This window comes from Leucoraja erinacea, chromosome 16 (assembly GCF_028641065.1).
Source record: "Leucoraja erinacea ecotype New England chromosome 16, Leri_hhj_1, whole genome shotgun sequence".
Lineage (NCBI taxonomy): Eukaryota > Metazoa > Chordata > Chondrichthyes > Rajiformes > Rajidae > Leucoraja > Leucoraja erinaceus.
The window spans coordinates 3,475,061-3,492,548 of record NC_073392.1 but is presented as its reverse complement, the minus strand read 5'-3'; the positions used below and the strand labels follow the sequence as shown (position 1 = coordinate 3,492,548).

Genomic DNA, 17,488 nt, shown 5'->3' with positions numbered 1-17,488 from the left:
CAATTATCTAACCAATGCACCACTGACCCTCACATTACCATGTGCTTCTACGTTCCAGAGAATTATTCCATGGAGCATGTTATCAATTAGTTTGCTAGAATAAAACACACAACTTCATCAAAGAACCCAATCAGATTCACACGTGACTTGCCTTAAACAAATAAATGCCATTTGCCGTTTATTAACCTTTTTTTCTCCAACTAAAAAACTTATTTCGTTTTCAGCAATTGGGTTCTTTTTAGTCATTGGCCGAGATTCCCCTCTGCCCCTCCATCCCATCTGTAGTGTGATACATGCAACCTTCTGTTCCACTGCCGGCACTTTCTAAAGACCCAGAGTGTTGGAGTAACTCACAGGGTCAGGCAGCATCTGTGGAGGCAACAGAAGGACGATGTTTCGGGCTGGATAGAGGTGGGGGCGGGACAAAGCCTGGCACATTGGCATGGTGGCACAGCTGGTCGAGCTGCTGCCTCACAGCGCCAGAGACCAGGGAGTCCGGAGTTTTCAGGGGTTATGGTGGAGAAGGCAGGAAAATAGGGTTAGGAGGGAGAGATAGATCAGCCATGATTAAATGGTGGAGTAGACTTGATGGGCCGAATGGCCTAATTCTGCTCCTATCACTCATGACCTTATGACAATCTCTGTGTGTGACTGTGTGGGTTTTCTCTAAATTTTTAATTCAATTTCAATTTTATTTTTAATATGTTTTATTATTTATTATTATTATTATTATTTTATTTATTTTTTTAAAAATTATTTTATGATACTGCCTGTAAAGGAAATTCATTTCGTTGTCTCAAATTGAGACAATGACAATAAATTTGAATACAATACAATAAAGGAGGGTCCTGACCTGAAACATTACATTGTCTATTTCCTCCACAGATGCCGCCTGGCCCGTTGAGTTCCTCTCTTGAAGGTTACTTCTCCTGAATGCATGTTGTATTTTCAGGTGGCCTTTCAGGGTGAACTTTGCCAGTGGAAACTCATTGAATTTACGATGGAGAGCCAGTTTACCTTTGTGAGATGCTGGTCCGATCACTATTGTGCTGGCCCCGGCTTTAGTTCAGGTGACTCGAGAAAGAGCAGGTGCTGATATCGCGAGCAAACAGCGAGTGTGCGTCGTAACCATGGGAGAGGAGGAGAGGATCAGGAATCTCGGAGCGGGAGCAGTGAGAGAGGGTCTCACACAACTCCTGTCCAAGAGAGGTGCAAAACCTTGTCAAGATAGGCATTCCTTATCACATATTTTGCTTGGGCAGTTTACAACACAGTGGTATGAATATTGATTTCTCTAACTGCAAGTAACCCCGGCATTCCCTCTCTCTCCATCCCTTCCCCACCCAAGTCACACCAGCTTCTCGTTCTCACCCAGCAATGGCCTGTTTCCTTTATCATGGTTACTTTTTTGCATATTTTTTTCAGCATCAAGTCTACCTGGATTTGGTCTGTCCATTCCATATATATAACCATATATACAGCACGGAAACAGGCCATCTTTCTAGTCCGTGCCGAACACATATCCCATTTCGCTCAGACCATAACCCTCCATCCGTTCCATATAACATCTCAATTTACTGTCATCACCGTTCTATATCTCTCTACATCACCGTCTATATCTCTTGTTTCCCTTTCCCCTGACTCTCAGCCTGAAGAAGGGTCTCGACTCGAAACGTCGCCCATTCCTTCTCTCCAGAGATGCCGCCCGTCCCGCTGAGTTACTCCAGCTTTTTGTGTCTAATGTCGGTTTTTCGTCAGTTCCATCCTACACACAGCACACTCTACAAATCTGTGCGTCTTTGGAATGTGTGAGGAAACCAGAGCACCCGGAGAAAACCCACGCAGGTCACGGGGAGAACGTGCAAACTCCATACAAACAGCAGAACGGAGGCGAGGAAACACATTGGAAATGAACTTATCTACAATATATCTACGGACCAATAACTTTTTAAGAAATCAATTATTTATTTAACGTCAGCGTCACCGGTCGTCACGGGCAGGACAGCGCACGTCAGCGTGTGACGGGGCGCACGGCATGATGAGGCACCCAGATGTCGCCTGCCCCGAAGATTTTGAACATTCCAAAATCCAGGGGCGGCAGGGAGACACCGCGCGTCACCACATGCATCACGCCCCCCATCACGCCCCCCGTCACACCCCGCATCACGCCCCGACCACGCCGCGCCAACCTCTTTTTGGGCTGTCTCCGCAAATGTTGCCCAAGTGGGACAGCCCCTTTACAGCGCCGGAGACCCGGGTTCAACCCTGTCTACGGGTGCTGTCTGTATGGAGTCTGTACGTTCGTCCCGTGACCCTCGTGGGCAGTGGCGGACTGGCCAGGGTGTCAGCTTACCCGATGGCAAGTGGGCCCCTGATGAAGTGGGCCCCCTTTGTCTCCTGGCAACCAATATTTTTAGACCCAGTCCGCTACTGCGCGTGGGTTTTCTCCGGGTGCTCCGGTTTCCTCCCACACTCTGAATTTATGCAGGTTTGTAGGTTAATTGGCTTCTGTAAATTGTAACTTGCCCCTAGTGTGTGCAGGAGAGTGTTAACGTGCGGGGATCGCTGGTCGGCGCGGACTCAGCCTGTTTCCACACTGTATCTCTACAGTCAAATAAAACACGTTAATTGTCGGTGTACAGTAACCCATCAGCTGGACAGGCGTGTGTTATAATGGTGTGTTTGCTGCAGCCATATAATTAAATGTTGCAATTCAGAAAAAATAAAGTCTTTGAGAATATATAAACCATCAAAGCAGTTGTGAAAACCAACACCACCAATCCAGCTAGAGCAGCCTATACAATGCCAAAACATGCCCTGCCGGGTGGGTATGTGTCCCACAAAACTCGATACATTTAGCTGTGTGTCTCCCCCACTGTAGTCTCCCAGTGGCTGTTGTTTAAAAATAACCACGTTTTATCTTGGTCTTTGTCTGCCTTCACTCAGTCTCCCTCTTGTTCCTGTCAAATCATATCACAACTTGGACACGCTAGAGGCAGGAAATATGTTCCCGATGTTGGGGGAGTCCAGAACCAAGGGCCACACAGTTTAAGAATAAGGAGTAAGCCATTTAGAATGGAGACGAGGAAACACTTTTTCTCACAGAGAGTGGTGAGTCTGTGGGATTCTCTGCCTCAGAGGGCGGTGGAGGCCGGTTCTCTGGATGCTTTCAAGAGAGAGCTAGATAGGGCTCTTAAAAATAGCGGAGTCAGAAAGTTGGGAGAGAGGTGGAGGCGGGATAAAGGGTGGAATACGGTGTGGGAAGAGCAGGGATCACAGTGAGAGAGGGTCTCGCAGATGCACAGAGACTCTGGCAGAGTAGGTGAATCGAGGACTAGAGGACATAGGTTTAAGGTGAGGGGGGAAAAGATTTAATAGGAATCTGAGGGAAAACTTTTTCACACAAAGGGTAGTGGGTGTATGGAACGAGTTGCCAGAGGAGGTAGTTGAGGCAGGGACTGTCCTGACAGTTAGACAGGTACATGGATAGGACAGGTTTGGAGGGATATGGACCAAATGCAGGCAGGTGGGACAAGTGAAGGTGGGACATGTTGGCTGGGACTGTCTCTCCTCTTTCTGCCTCAGAGGGTGGTGGAGGCAGGTTCTCTGGATGCTTTCAAGAGGGAGATAGATTGGGGTCTTAAAGATAGCGGAATCAGGGGATATGGGGAGGATGCAGGAACGGGGTACTGATTGGGGATGATCAGCCATGATCACATTGAATGGCGGTGCTGGCTCGAAGGGCCGAATGGCCTACTCCTGCACCTATTGTCTATATCCGTTGTTTGAACAGGGGGTGCCGCGGCAGGGGGTGAGCAGTTGAATGAAGCCTCTCCCACCCCCCACCAAGCTTTGAGCTTCACGTCGACAATCTTGCCTGCCATCCATCGCTCTGTGATGATGAGCGGTCTGACTCACCTCCGGAGAACCCCGGGAGGAGAGAGGGGGAACCAATTATTTCTTCCAAGGGGCTGGCAGCAATCCAAGAGACCTAATCTGGAGGCCACGTTTCAAAAGGGCGCAAGTAATGTGGAACAGGAGACTGGCCCGATGCATCCCCCAGGGCATAGACAGCGTCAGACTTCAAAAACACAGTGATATCTCACATACAGAATGTAGAATGCAGTGCAGTACAGGACAGGCCCTTCGGTCCACAATGTCCATGATGCCAAGTTACACTAATCTCCTCAGCCCGTACGTGATCCATATCCCTCCATTCCCTGCATATCCGTGTGCCTATCCAAAAGCCTCTTGAACACCACTATCGTACCTGCCTCCACCACAATAGACGATAGGTGCAGGAGTAGAGGCCATTCGGCCCCTCGAGCCAGCACTGCCATTCAATGTGATCATGGCTGATCATCCACAATCAGTACCCCGTTCCTGCCTTCTCCCCATATCCACTGACTCCGCTGTCTTTGAGCCCCACCAACCCCTTCTGTAATCAAAGCACCCCACACATCTCTTTTAAACTTTGTCCCTCTCACCTTAAAACTACGCCCTCTAATCTTTGACATTTCCACCGTGGTGAAATCGGTTTTGACCGTGTAAACCTCACATCATTTTACACACATCTCACAATCAACTAATTAATAATACTAAATTAAAAAATAAAAATTAATAGAACTAAAGTTAATACTGAACTGTTTGCTCATAATAGTCAGTCTAATTTAGACAATTAGAAGGGTATTAACTGCGTTAATGTTAATTTAAAATTAATTTATACTTTAAAGTTTCAATATTATTTAAAGTTTTGTTTAAATTTTTAGTTTAAAGTTTAGTTTTAATGTTAAACGCTTTTGTTTTAAATTTAGTTTAAAGTCTGGTTTTAATTTTAATTTAAAGTTTCGTTTCAATTTTATTAAAGTTGAAACAGTTCTGGTTTTCTTTCAAGTCCCGACAATGAGAAAAATCTGATGGAAAACATGTTAAATGTCATTTGTGCTTTTTTGTTTAATGTTACTGTTTTGTTTGCTATTGAGGGAGTAGGCAGCCCAAGGGATGAATGAGTACATGAGATTGCAGGAAGATAATATTGTATTTTTTTATCCTAAAGATGAGTTTTTCTTTTCATGTAAGGTGTGGTACTAGAAGTGGGACAAGTCCTCACTCGCTGTGCTGCTCTGCTGGTATTGAAACATAGTGCGGGGCGGGGGGCAGTCTGCATTTAAACAAGTGTGTGGCCGGAACTATGTCAGTCTATCATCATTTGTTGGAGTAACAGCAGTCATGTGACTGGTTATCCCAGCCCTGTTTGAACTCTTGCGAAGACTTGAGTCTGGCAGAGAGAGGGAGAGAGAAACTGAGAGAGAGGGACAGAGAGTGAGAGAGACAGAGACAGAGAGTGAGTGGGAGAGGGAGAGAGAAAGCAAGCACACACACAGTCAATCTATGCAAGTATTCACTGGAACACAAAGCATGCATCGTGTCAGGTTCATTACTTTCAGTGAAGGGGGAGAGGAACGCGTTTGAGCAAGAAAACGCTACTGAAAACCGCCAGAGAAATGTGGAAATAGGCAAGCCTTCGGTGCCCCGGTTATTTCAGGTACGTTTGCACGAGTCTGCATGATTTGGTAGCAATCTATTTTCTCTGCTTTAAATAATAAGCCTCAATGCATTTTGACTTTTCCTCCTTGTGCAAGCTTCCAAAGGCAGCTTATAAACAAATGATTTTTTTTTTTAAAGTGCGACGTATGAACTTTATATTTTAAAAAAACAATGGTTGAACGTAAGTATTTTCTGGGAGAAAGTAACTGGTCTAACCTGTACTGTGGAATGTCATTTTATGCTCCGGTAACTTTACAATCAACCAAACCATTTCTGATCGTGAGGTTAACACTTTTTTTTTTACAGATTTTATAAGTTGTGTTTTATTTATTTATAAAACTAGCCAGGGAGGTTTCTGCTGTGTCCATGCACGTAAATGCAACACCTTAAACATTCTTAAGGGGTTGGACAGGCTAGATGCAGGAAGATTATACCCGATGTTGGGGAAGTCCAGAACTAGGGGTCACAGTTTAAGGATAAGGGGGAAATCTTTGAGGACCGAGATGAGAAAATAATTTTTTACACAGAGAGTGGTGAACCTGTGGAATTCTCTGCCACAGAAGGTAGTTGTGGCTAAAGGGATTAGGGGGCATGGAGAGAAGGCAGGTACAGGATACTGAGTTGGATGATCAGCCATGATCATATTGAATGGCGGTGCTGGCTCGAAGGGCTGAATGGCCTCTACTACTGCACCCATTTTCTATGTTTCTATAAGTGGAGACACGTGGAACTGCAGATGCTAGTTTACCCCCCCCCCCCCCCCCCCCCCCCCACAAAGTGCTGGGGTAACTCAGTGGGTCAGGCAGCATCTCTGGTGACATTTCAGGTCGGGAGCCTTCTTCAGATGGTGCGAGGATACTGTGACAGGCGATGTTTCGTGTCAGGATCCTTCTTCAGATTGATTGTGATATTGGGGAGAAAGTGGGAAGAGAGGTGGGGGTGGAATAGGTTGTGGGAAGAGCAGGAATCGCAAGGAGAGAGGGTCGCACAGATGCACAGAGACTCTTGCACAGAGTAGGTGAATCGGGGACCAGAGGACATAGGTTTAAGGTGAGGGGGGGGGGAAAAAGATTTAATAGGAATCTGAGGGGTGACTTTTTCACACAGAGGGTGGTGGGTGTATGGAACGAGCTGCCAGAGGAGGTAGTTGAGGCAGGGACTGTCTCGACAGTTAGGCAGGTACATGGATAGGACAGGTTTGGAGGGATATGGACCAAATGCAGGCAGGTGGGACCAGATAAGGTGGGACATGTTGGCTGGGACTGTCTCTCCCCTCGCTGCCTCAGAGGGTGGTGGAGGCCAGTTCTCTGGATGCTTTCAAGAGAGAGCTAGATAGAGCTCTTAAAGATAGCGGAGTCAGGGGATATGGGGGGAAGGCAGGAACGGGGTGCTGATTAGGGATGATCAGCCATGATCACATTGAATGGCAGTGCTGGCTAGAAGGGCCGAATGGCCTACTCCTGCACCTATTTGTCTATTGAAGGGCGTGTTTCCACAGTATCACTCTAACTCGATGACTCTATGAGAAGTCCTGTCGGAGAGAGGCGGAGAACTTCAAAATAGTCACCGCTTGAGGAGACCTCATGGTGGAGCATCTGAAGTGGGGGAGCAGCAGGAATCAAGATGTAGAAACGAGGAACTGCAGATGCTGACTTACTCCAGCATTTTGTGTCTATCTTCAATGTCGATGCCGTGTGTACCAACGATAGACACACAGTGCTGGAGTAACTCAGCGGGTCAGGCAGCATCTGTGGAGAACATGGATAGGTGACGTTTCACAGAGTGCTGGAGTAACTCAGTGGGTCAGGCAGCATCTATGGAGCTAAGGAAATAGGCAATAGAAACGATGCCTATTTCCAGAAGGATTTCGGCCCGAAACGTTGCCTATTTCCTTAGCTCCATAGATGCTGCTGCACCATAACTGAGTGGGTCAGACAGCATCTGTGGGGAACATGGATAGGTGACGTTTCACAGAGTGCCTGAGTAACTCAGCGGGTCAGGCAGCATCTGTGGAGAACATGGATAGGTGACGTTTCACAGAGTGCCGGAGTAACTCAGCGGGTCAGGCAGCATCTGTGGAGATAGGCGGACCCCACTTTCGACCTAAAGAGTTTTATAGTCATATTTCCCAGATAGAACCACGACATTCTTACTTCCCATCTTTTCTCTCCGGAGATGCTGCCTGACCCGCTGAGTTACTCCAGCACTCTGTGTCCTTTTTATGTCATCGTACAACGGGTGTTTAGTCCAAGGCTGGGTTGCAAGACACACGAGTGCTAGTGTGATTTGTGATGTTACAGGAGGATCTTCTGGGCTGCGCTGGTGGGGGAGACGAGCTGTGTACTGTAGCGACCTATGATGGGTGCCTGAAGTCTTTTAGGACCGAGATGAGAAAATCATTTTTTACACAGAGAGTGGTGAATCTGGGGAATTCCTCATCTCTGCCACAGAAGGTAGTCGAGGCCAGTTCATTGGCTATATTTAAGAGGGAGTTGGATGTGGCCCTTGTGGCTAAAAGGATCAGGGGGTATGGAGAGAAGGCAGGGATGGGATTCTGAGTTGGATGATCAGCCATGATCAAATCGAATGGCGGTGCAGGCTTGAAGGGCCGAATGGCCTACTCCTGCACCTAATTTCTATGTTTCTATGTCCTCGAGCTCCGACGTACCTGCTACGTACATTCTACATGCTTACCACGAGTTTGATTTTTTTTTTAAACTATAGAGAGCTCTTGGAATGAACTCGCACCATGAGACGGGGCTCTAACACTGAGACCAACTCGGCTAACATAGAAACATAGAAAATAGGTGCAGGAGTAGGCCATTCGGCCCTTCGAGCCTGCACCGCCATTCAATATGATCATCCAACTCGGTATCCTGTACCTGCCTTCTCTCCATACCCCCTGATCCCTTTAGCTACATCTAACTCCCTCTTAAATATAGCCAATGAACTGGCCTCAACTACCTTCTGCGGGAGAGAATTCCACAGATTCACCACTCTCTGTGTGTGAAAAAAGTTTTCCTCATCTCGGTCCAAAAAGATTTCCCCCTTATCCTTAAACTGTGACCCCTTGTTCTGGACTGACTAACACTGAGAGCCAGGCTGTATCTGGCATTTGGAGAAAAACTAGCTCAGAATGTTTAATTTAGCCGCTGAATAATAGGGAATTAATGCATATTCATGAAGCGTGGAGAGTTTTTTTTTATTTCACTTTGAAAGTAAAAACAAAAGTTCACAGGGTGACACGATTATCCCTTTCAGTTTTTTCGAAAGGCATTTCTTTTGACGGGGAAGAAACTATTGAATGGAAGGACAAGTTTAAACCAGACCAAGCAGGATTTTTGTTTCATTGCTTTTTATGGAGTTGGTTGGCAATCATCTCCAGATTTGGGATAAATTTGGAATTACTTTTGGGAGGAGGGGGGAGGATTTTTCCCGTGTGCTCCTGTCTTTCATTCCCCAAGGGATCGTTACAGCAATCTGTGGTGAAAGCCTGCGTGTCACGTTGCCCGTGGCAACTGTTGATATATTTTGAGTTCTGGGACTGCAAAAGCCCTCTTTTTTCAATCAGCAGTCATATACTTGTTCTGTCAATTTAGTCACACAGCAGAGTTTTGGTGAGGAGGTATTTGTCCAGTGTTGTAGACCAACCTAAATTGGCCAGCCGGGCTGTTAGATGCAGGCTGCGCCCCAAATAATCTCATCGCTATCTGCCATGAGTGTCGATCCCTGTCGCGACCTCTCATTGTTGTGCTCCAAGCCCAGAAATAGAAGGGAGTCGATGTAAATGGGTTTCCAAGCATGAGTCACCCACGGCGCCACACCATGGCCTGTTCAACCATGGAAACAACCACCCAATGTTAACCCTTTCCTTGGCTTTCGTTCTGAAACCAAAACCCGTCCCTTCTCCGCAAGGTAAAGGCGGGCAGCTGGACAGAGGAACTCAGCGAGTCACGGTGTTGTACGGCACAGACACAGGCCCTTCGGCCCATCGATCCCACGCCGACCAAGATGCCCCATCTAAGCTGGTCCCACATGCCCATATCCCTCCAATCCCTTCCTATCAAAGTGTCTTTGAAATGTTGTTATAGAAACATAGAAAATAGGTGCAGGAGGAGGCCATTCTGCCCTTCGAGCCAGCACCACCATTCATTGTGATCATAGAAACATAGAAATTAGGTGCAGGAGTAGGCCATTCGGCCCTTCGAGCCTGCACCGCCATTCAATATGATCATGGCTGATCATCCAACTCAGTATCCCGTACCTGCCTTCTCTCCATACCCCCTGATCCCCTTAGCCACAAGGGCAACATCTAACTCCCTCTTAAATATAGCCAATGAACTGGCCTCAACTACCCTCTGTGGCAGAGAGTTCCAGAGATTCACCACTCTCTGTGTGAAAAAACTGAAAATCACAAAGTTCCCCTGTGATAGGGGACGATCATGGCTGATCGTCCCCAATCAATTACCCGTGCCTGCCTTCTCCCCATATCCCTTGATTCCACCAGCCCCTAGAGCTCTATCTGCAGTAACTCTCTCTTAAATCCATCCAGTGACTTGGCCTCCACTGCCCTCTGTGGCAGGGAATTCCATAAATTCACAACTCTCTGGATGAAAATGTTTTTTCTCACCTCAGTCTTAAATGACCTCCCCTTTATTCTAGTAACTAGTAACTTATTTGTTATAGTAACTAGCAACTCACCCACGCCGACTAAGCTGGTCCCACACTTGCCCGCGTTTGGCCCATAATCCATCCAAACCATTCCTATCCACGTATCTGGCCAAGCATCTTGTACATGCTGTTGTAATAACTACCTCCTCTGGCAGCTCGTTCCATATACCCAGCACCCTCTGAGGCAAGAGGTGTGTGCGTGTACATTATGTGTGTTACGTGTCGGTGTGTGTACAGTCCCTGGTATTCATGGCAATGAATCTACACTTCATAATGATGGCCACTTCATAATGGTGTCCATAAAGTATGGACTTTAGATACAGCGCGGGAGCAGGCCCTTCGGCCCACCGAGTCCGCGCCGACCAGCGATCCCTGGACATTAACACTAACATACACCCACTATACCAAGCCAATTAACCTACAAACCTGTACGTCTTTGGAGTGTGGGAGGAAACCAGAGATCTCGGAGAAAACCCACGCAGGTCAATAACCCGTGGTGAGTCGGGGGCTGCTGCTGCGGGTCTGCGGACAGCGGCGCCGGGAGCCCGCGGGTCCCTGGAGCGAGACCGCTTTTCGGGGCTCCTGCAACGGCGAATTCTCCCGCCCGTGTTGCGGGGTCGAGGAGCTCCTGGAGCGGGGCTTAGCACCACTGCCCCGTGCGGCTGGAATGGCCGCGGGTACTTGCGAGCGCACACCGGGGGCTCCAACATCAAGACCCGGTGTGCCGACCTCGCACCACCCGGCGTGGCTTCAATGGCCGCGGGACAATCGCCATCGCCAGCCGGGGGCTTTGACTTTGACTCTGACATCGGGGGGGGGGGAGAGTGCAGTGGAGAGATAAGTTTTTTTGGCCTTCCATCACAGTTATGTGATGGATGTTTATGTAAATTATGTTGTGTCTGGGTCTATTTGTGTGTAATGTATGGCTGCAGAAACGGCATTTCGTTTGGACCTCTAGGGGTCCAAATGACAATTAAATTGACTCTTGACTCTCTTGACTCTTGACTCAGGTCACGGGGAGAACGTGCAAACTCCCGTAGTCGGGATCGAACCCGGGTCTCCGGCGCTGCATTCGCTGTAAGGCAGCAACTCTACCGCTGTGCCACCGTGACCGCCCTTAGCACCTGATATATACTGTGGTTGCATTTAAATGCTACAAGCAGGAAACCACACCATTAAGGCAATTAGTGCAAAACAAATGAGCCTGCCTGTGATTACACTAAGTTGTAATATTTAGAGCCATGTATATATGACAACTGCATGAATGAATGAGGACAATGTTGATGGTATTAGTACAGGTGTCGGGGGTTATGGGGAGAAGGCAGGAGAATGGGGTTAGGCGGGAGAGATAGATCAGCCACGATTGAATGGTGGAGTCGACTCGATGGGCTGAATAGCCTAATTCTGCTCCTATCACTTATGAACTAATCTAAACACAACATGCTGGAGTAACTCAGCAGGACAGGCAGCATCTCCGGATAGAAGGAATGGGTGACGTTTCGGGCCGAGACTTTTCTTCAGACATATACTATCTTATTTTGGTTATAACCACGGATATCAAGAAACCTAAAAGATTCTGCCCAGCTGTTCTTAGTTGGAATGCCATCCATATACTTAGGATTGAAAATTGTAACCATATGCTGAAATAAAACTAGGTTTTATTTATTGAAAGTTACTAAGAATTGGGGAGTTGGATTATGGGAGGTGCAGGAGTAGGCCATTCAGCCCCTCGAACCAGCACCGCCATTCAATGTGATCATGGGCTGATCAGATAGATAGGGTAGACAGTCAAAACCTTTTCCCCAGGGTGGAAATGTCAAAGACGAGAGTGCGTAGCTTTAAGGTGAGGGGGCAAAGTTTAAGTGCGGGACAAGGGTGGTGTGTGCCTGGAACGCGTTGCCAGGGGTGGTGGTGGAGGCAGGTACGATAGTGCTGTTGAAAGATCCTATAGCGGAGCAAGATAGACCACTCCTGCTAAATGCAACGGGCTGACGTGTAGTACGCAACGGAGCGGAACGTGGGCCTTTTTTTCATCCATTTCCGTAACCCGACCCGACCCGCAGTGTAATCAACGTTGCGGGGGAACAGTTTTAGTTAATAAATTATAATCCTGAAAATGAGGAGAAGATTTTTACCGAAGAACTTTTATTTTTACGAGGATGTTTCCGTAACCGGGTTCCGTCTCCGCACTAGTATCTTTGCTCCGCTACGGGATCTTTGAAGCCGGTTACGCAAATGGGGCCGAAAATTACCCATGAATCTGCCCATGACCGTACTATGTCTTTTTCGTCGAGTGATCTATCTTGCTCGCTGTAGGATCTTTGGTGATGTTCTAGAGACTTCTGGATGGACACATGGATTTGGAGGGAATGTGGATCACGTGCAGGCAGGCACGCACGTCTTGGCTTCGTGTTCAGCACTAACATTGTGGGCTGAAGGGCCTGTTCCTGTTCTGTACTGTTCTATGGTAGACACAAAATGCTGGAGAAACTCAGCGGGTGAGGCAGCATCTATGGAGAGAAGGAATTGGCGATATCGCCAATTCCTTCTCTCCATAGATGCTGCCTCACCCGCTGAGTTTCTCCGGCATTTTGTGTCTGCCTTCGATTTTGCCAGCATCTGCAGTTCGTTCTTAACCAACTTCGAAGAAGGGTCACGACCTGAAACGTCGTCAATTCCCTCCCTCCACAGATGCTGCCTCACCCGCTGAGTTTCTCCAGCATTTTGTGTCTACGTTCGATTTTTCCAGCATCTGCAGTTCCCTCTTAAACAACTGTACCACCCAAATATTTTCCTAATCTCGCGCTGATCCTTGGCTGATTTGCAGCAACCCCTCCCAGTTTTGGACAAAACTACCCATCCCCATCAAATAGACAGCGCTCTCAAAAGACATTTACATAACTGCGAGATACTTAACGAGATATTTAAGGAAGAGCTGCAGATGCTGGAAAAATCCAAGGTGGACAAAAATGCTGGAGAAACTCCGCGGGTGAGGCAGCACCTACGGAGCGAAGGAAATAGGTGACGTTTCGGGTCGAGACCCTTCCTTGGACCTAAATAAATATAAAAAGAACGAAATAAATATCCAAATGCTCAAATAAAACTCCAGTTTTGACAGATGTCAGAAGCTGGCGAACCTGTTTCAGGAGATTTTTTATGTTGGTGACTCATAGAATTTTACCCTTTGTCGGAACTGGAAACTCCAGTACTCAGTTTTTAAAAATGTATTTATTCCCCAACCATGCTCAGCGAATTACTTTAAGGATTTAAAAAATATATATCATAACCCTTTCTAAACTGTTCTCTATTCCTAATTCAGTTGCTCCTGTACCTGGTTTACACTCATCAGTCTCTCTGTCTCTCGTGTGTCTCTGTTTAACACTCATCTGTCTATCTGCTTAGTTTAATGTCTACTTAAGGAACTGGTTTTGATAGATGTAGGTGTGCCTTGGGAAGTAAAGATGTATCGCTGGATGTATTAAATATCAGTGTATGTGTTGCCTCTTCTTGTTGATGAGGTTGTTAAACATGGGGATGAACTATATCATTCATTTAATCATTGTAAATGCCAATTGTAAATGCCTGAAGTATTCGAGGTTGAATGGTGCAAGCTGAAACCTAGGATATAGACCTTAGAGATACAGCGGGGACACAGGCCCTTCGGCCCACCGAGTCCGCACTGACCAGCGATCACCCCGCACACTAACGCTATCCTACGCACACAGGGCACAATTTTGCAGCTCACCAAGCCAATTAACCAATTAAGGATAAGGGGGAAATCCTTTAAAACCGAGATGAGAAGAACATTTTTCACACAGAGAGTGGTGAATCTCTGGAACTCTCTGCCACAGAGGGTAGTTGAGGCCAGTTCATTGGCTATATTTAAGAGGGAGTTAGATGTGGCCCTTGTGGCTAAGGGGATCAGGGGGTATGGAGAGAAGGCAGGTACGGGATAGTGAGTTGGATGATCAGCCATGATCATATTGAATGGCGGTGCAGGCTCGAAGGGCCGAATGGCCTACTCCTGCACCTAATTTCTATGTTTCTATTGTTTCTATGTAACCTACTGACCTGGAGAAGGGGTCTCGACACAAAAACGTCACCAGTTCCTTCTCACCATAGATGCTGCCTGTCCCGCTGAGTTACTCCGGCATTTTGTGTTTAAACCAGCAGTTCCTTCCTACACAACCTATGACCCTGTGTAGGTCTTTGGAGTGTGGGGGGTAGTGGGGGGAGCACCTGGAGAAAACCCACGGGGAGAATGTACAAACTCCGTATAGACGGCACCCGCGGTTGGGATCGAACACGGGTCTCTGGCGCTGCGAGGCAGCAACTCTACCGCTGTGCCACCGTGCCGCCCCTTGTAGCTGGAAACAAGCGAGATAGATTTGTGGCAGTTTATAGGAATATTACTACCAGACATCATGCTATGATTATTCTCTTGCCTGTGTGAACTTTAGCCTCCGTGTGGTGCTGAGGGAGCGATAGATACACATCTAAAGAAGTTCTATTTTGAACGGGTGCTGAGATCGCTGTTACGCATTGTTTAAGACGGATAATAAAAGATCGGCCCAACGCTGTGGAAGCTTCTGATTAGTGCACTGTCACACACTTCAGGGTATGACGAGTTCCTTGCTTGAATTCCACATGTCTTGAATGGTAGACAAAAATGCTGGAGAAACTCAGCAGGTGAGGCAGCATCTATGGAGCGAAGGAATAGGTGACGTTTCGGGTCGAGACCCTGCTTCAGACTGATGTGGGGGTGGGGGGGGAGGAAGAAGAAAGGAAGAGGCGGAGACAGTGGGCTGTGGGAGAGCTGGGAAGGAGGGAGAAAGCAGGGACTGCCTGAAATTGGAGAGCGGAGCTACGGGATACAGCAGAGATCCTGGTGAGAGCCTCATCTATAGTCGAAGAGGGGAACCCCCCGTTCCATAAAGAATGATCTCCGATGCCCTGGTGTGGAACACCTCACCCGGGGTGCAGATGCGGCGTGGATGGAGGAATTGGGAGTCGGGGATAGAATCTTTACAGGAAGCAAGGTGGGAAGAAGCGTAGTCCTGATAGCCATGGGAGAAATCTTGAATAATGTTCTCTTTATACATGTGCAGGAAGGAACTGCAGATGCTGGTTTACACTGAAGATAGACACAAAATGCCGGAGTAACTCTTCAGCGGGCCAGGCAGCATCTGTGGGGAGAAGGAATGGGTGACGTTTCGGGTCAAGACTCTTCTTCAGACTGAGATTTTCTGAAGAAGGATCTCAACCTGAAACGTCACCCATTTCTTCTCTCCATAGATGCTGCCTGTCCCGCTGAATAGTTACTCCGGCATTTTGTGTCTTGTCTCTTTATAATTGTGTCGTTGACTCCAAAGTTCTGAGCTCACTCGGTTTATAAGCTCATACTCTGCCTTAGCAAACCATGTGGAGCTTTTTCGCACTTTGTGGCTATTTTTGCAAACCAGCAGCTGCAGGTCCTTGTGTCGACTTTTCACTGGAAAAGTTCTGCCTTCTGTTTAATGTTTATTTTGCTATCGGGTCTGCGTCTCACTCAGTCACATGGTTCTCGACTCCCCTACTCTGGGCAAGAGACTCTGTGCGTCTACCCGATCTATTCCTCTCATGATTTGATACATCTCTGTAAGATCACCCCACATCCTCCTGCGCTCCAAGGAATAGAGTCCCGACTACACCTATAGCTTAGACCCTCTAGCCCTGGCGACATCCTCGTAGAAGTCCTGTCCACTGTACGAGTTCATTCCAAGAACTCTCCCGATTTTAAATAAAAAAAATCAAACTCATGGTAAGCACGGAGAATGAACGTAGTGGGTACGTCGGAGCTCAGGGACGTCTCTTAGCGGCTCGTAACGCTAACGGCAGGCACTCAGGAAGACTCGCTAATGGCAGGTAAGCTCGGGAAGACTCGTGAAGATTTTTCAACATGTTGAAAAATGTCCACGAGAGCCCCGAGTACCCACGAGCGGCCATTACCGTAAATCTCCGAGTTCGAATCGGGGCAAACTCGGGAGAGATCTTGGAATGAACTCGTACCGTGGGACAGGGGTTTTAATCTTTCCAACTTGACACCATCTTTCCGATGACATGGTGCCCAGAACTGAACACAATACTCTAAATGTGGCCTCACCAACGTCTTATACAACTGCAACATGACCTCCCAACGTCTATACTCATGTGGGCCAGCCCATCACACAAACGTTTTGTTTTCCAGAGAAAGCACACCATGTTTTTACTGATGTGTTCCCTCCCCTTTGTCCAAGTGTTAGGCGAGTCTTCTACTAGGGTGGTGATGGTGCAACAAGCGCTGGTCCCAGGACTTTTATCTAGGGAAGTGATAACAACTGGTGTTCCCACCTGTTTGTGGCCGACCTGTATAGACTTCAACATTCTACCAGCAGACCAGACTCGCCACCATTGACTCCATCTCCACTTCATGGTGCCTTGGGAATGCAGCCAACATAATCAAAGACCAAGCGCAGGCTCGGCGATTGCTTCGCCCAACACCTCCGCGCAGTCCGTCTTAACCAACCTGATCTCCCAGTGGCCCAGCACTTCAAATCCCCCTCAAATTCCCCATCTGACCTTTCTGTCCTGGGCCTCCTCCATGGCCAGAGTGAGGCCCAGTGCAAATTGGAGGAGCAGCACCTCATATTTCACTTGGGCAGTTTACACCCCAGCGGTATGAACATTGACTTCTCTAACTTCAGATAGCCCTTGCTTTCCCTCTCCCCATCCCCCCCCCCCCCCCTTCCCAGTTCTCCCACAAGTCTTACTGTCTCCAACTACATTTTATCTCTGTCCCGCCTCCTCCCCCGACATCAGTCTGAAGAAGGGTCTCGACCCGAAACATCGCCCATTCCTTCTCTCCAGAGATGCTGCCTCACCCGCTGAGTTACTCCAGCATTTTGTGTCTATAATCAAAGACTTGTCCCACCCCAGTCATTCCTCCTTCTCCCCGCTCCCATTGGGTAGAAACTTCAAACCATGCGCCACCACACTCGGGAACAAATTCTTCCCCACTATTGTCAGGCTACTGAACGGTCCACCCATAAGCTCGGGTACTGCCCTGATCTTCCAACCTACATCATTGTAGACATTAGACTCTTTAGACTTTAGAAATACAGCGTGGAAATGGGCCCTTTGGTCCATTGAGCCCGTGTCGACCAGAGATCATCCCGTATCCTAACACTATCCTACACTCCAGGGACAATTAACCTACAACTTACACGCCTTTGGAATATGGGAGAAGACCGGG

The 17,488-nt window shown here is 47.7% G+C and overlaps 1 protein-coding gene across 3 annotated transcripts in view; it reads left to right on the top strand.

The window, feature by feature from the left end:
• The window catches only part of LOC129704475 (protein FAM107B-like), a 79,233-nt gene that overhangs the window by 47,135 nt on the left and 14,610 nt on the right, over nucleotides 1-17,488 (top strand). The window contains exon 1 of one of the 3 annotated variants that reach the window (XM_055647578.1): nucleotides 5,131-5,545. The exons of the other annotated variants lie outside the window; for them this stretch is intronic. The gene's annotated coding sequence lies outside the window, so the exon portion shown is untranslated. Of the gene's footprint in view, nucleotides 1-5,130; nucleotides 5,546-17,488 lie in introns of those variants that run through there. 3 annotated transcript variants of the gene reach the window in all.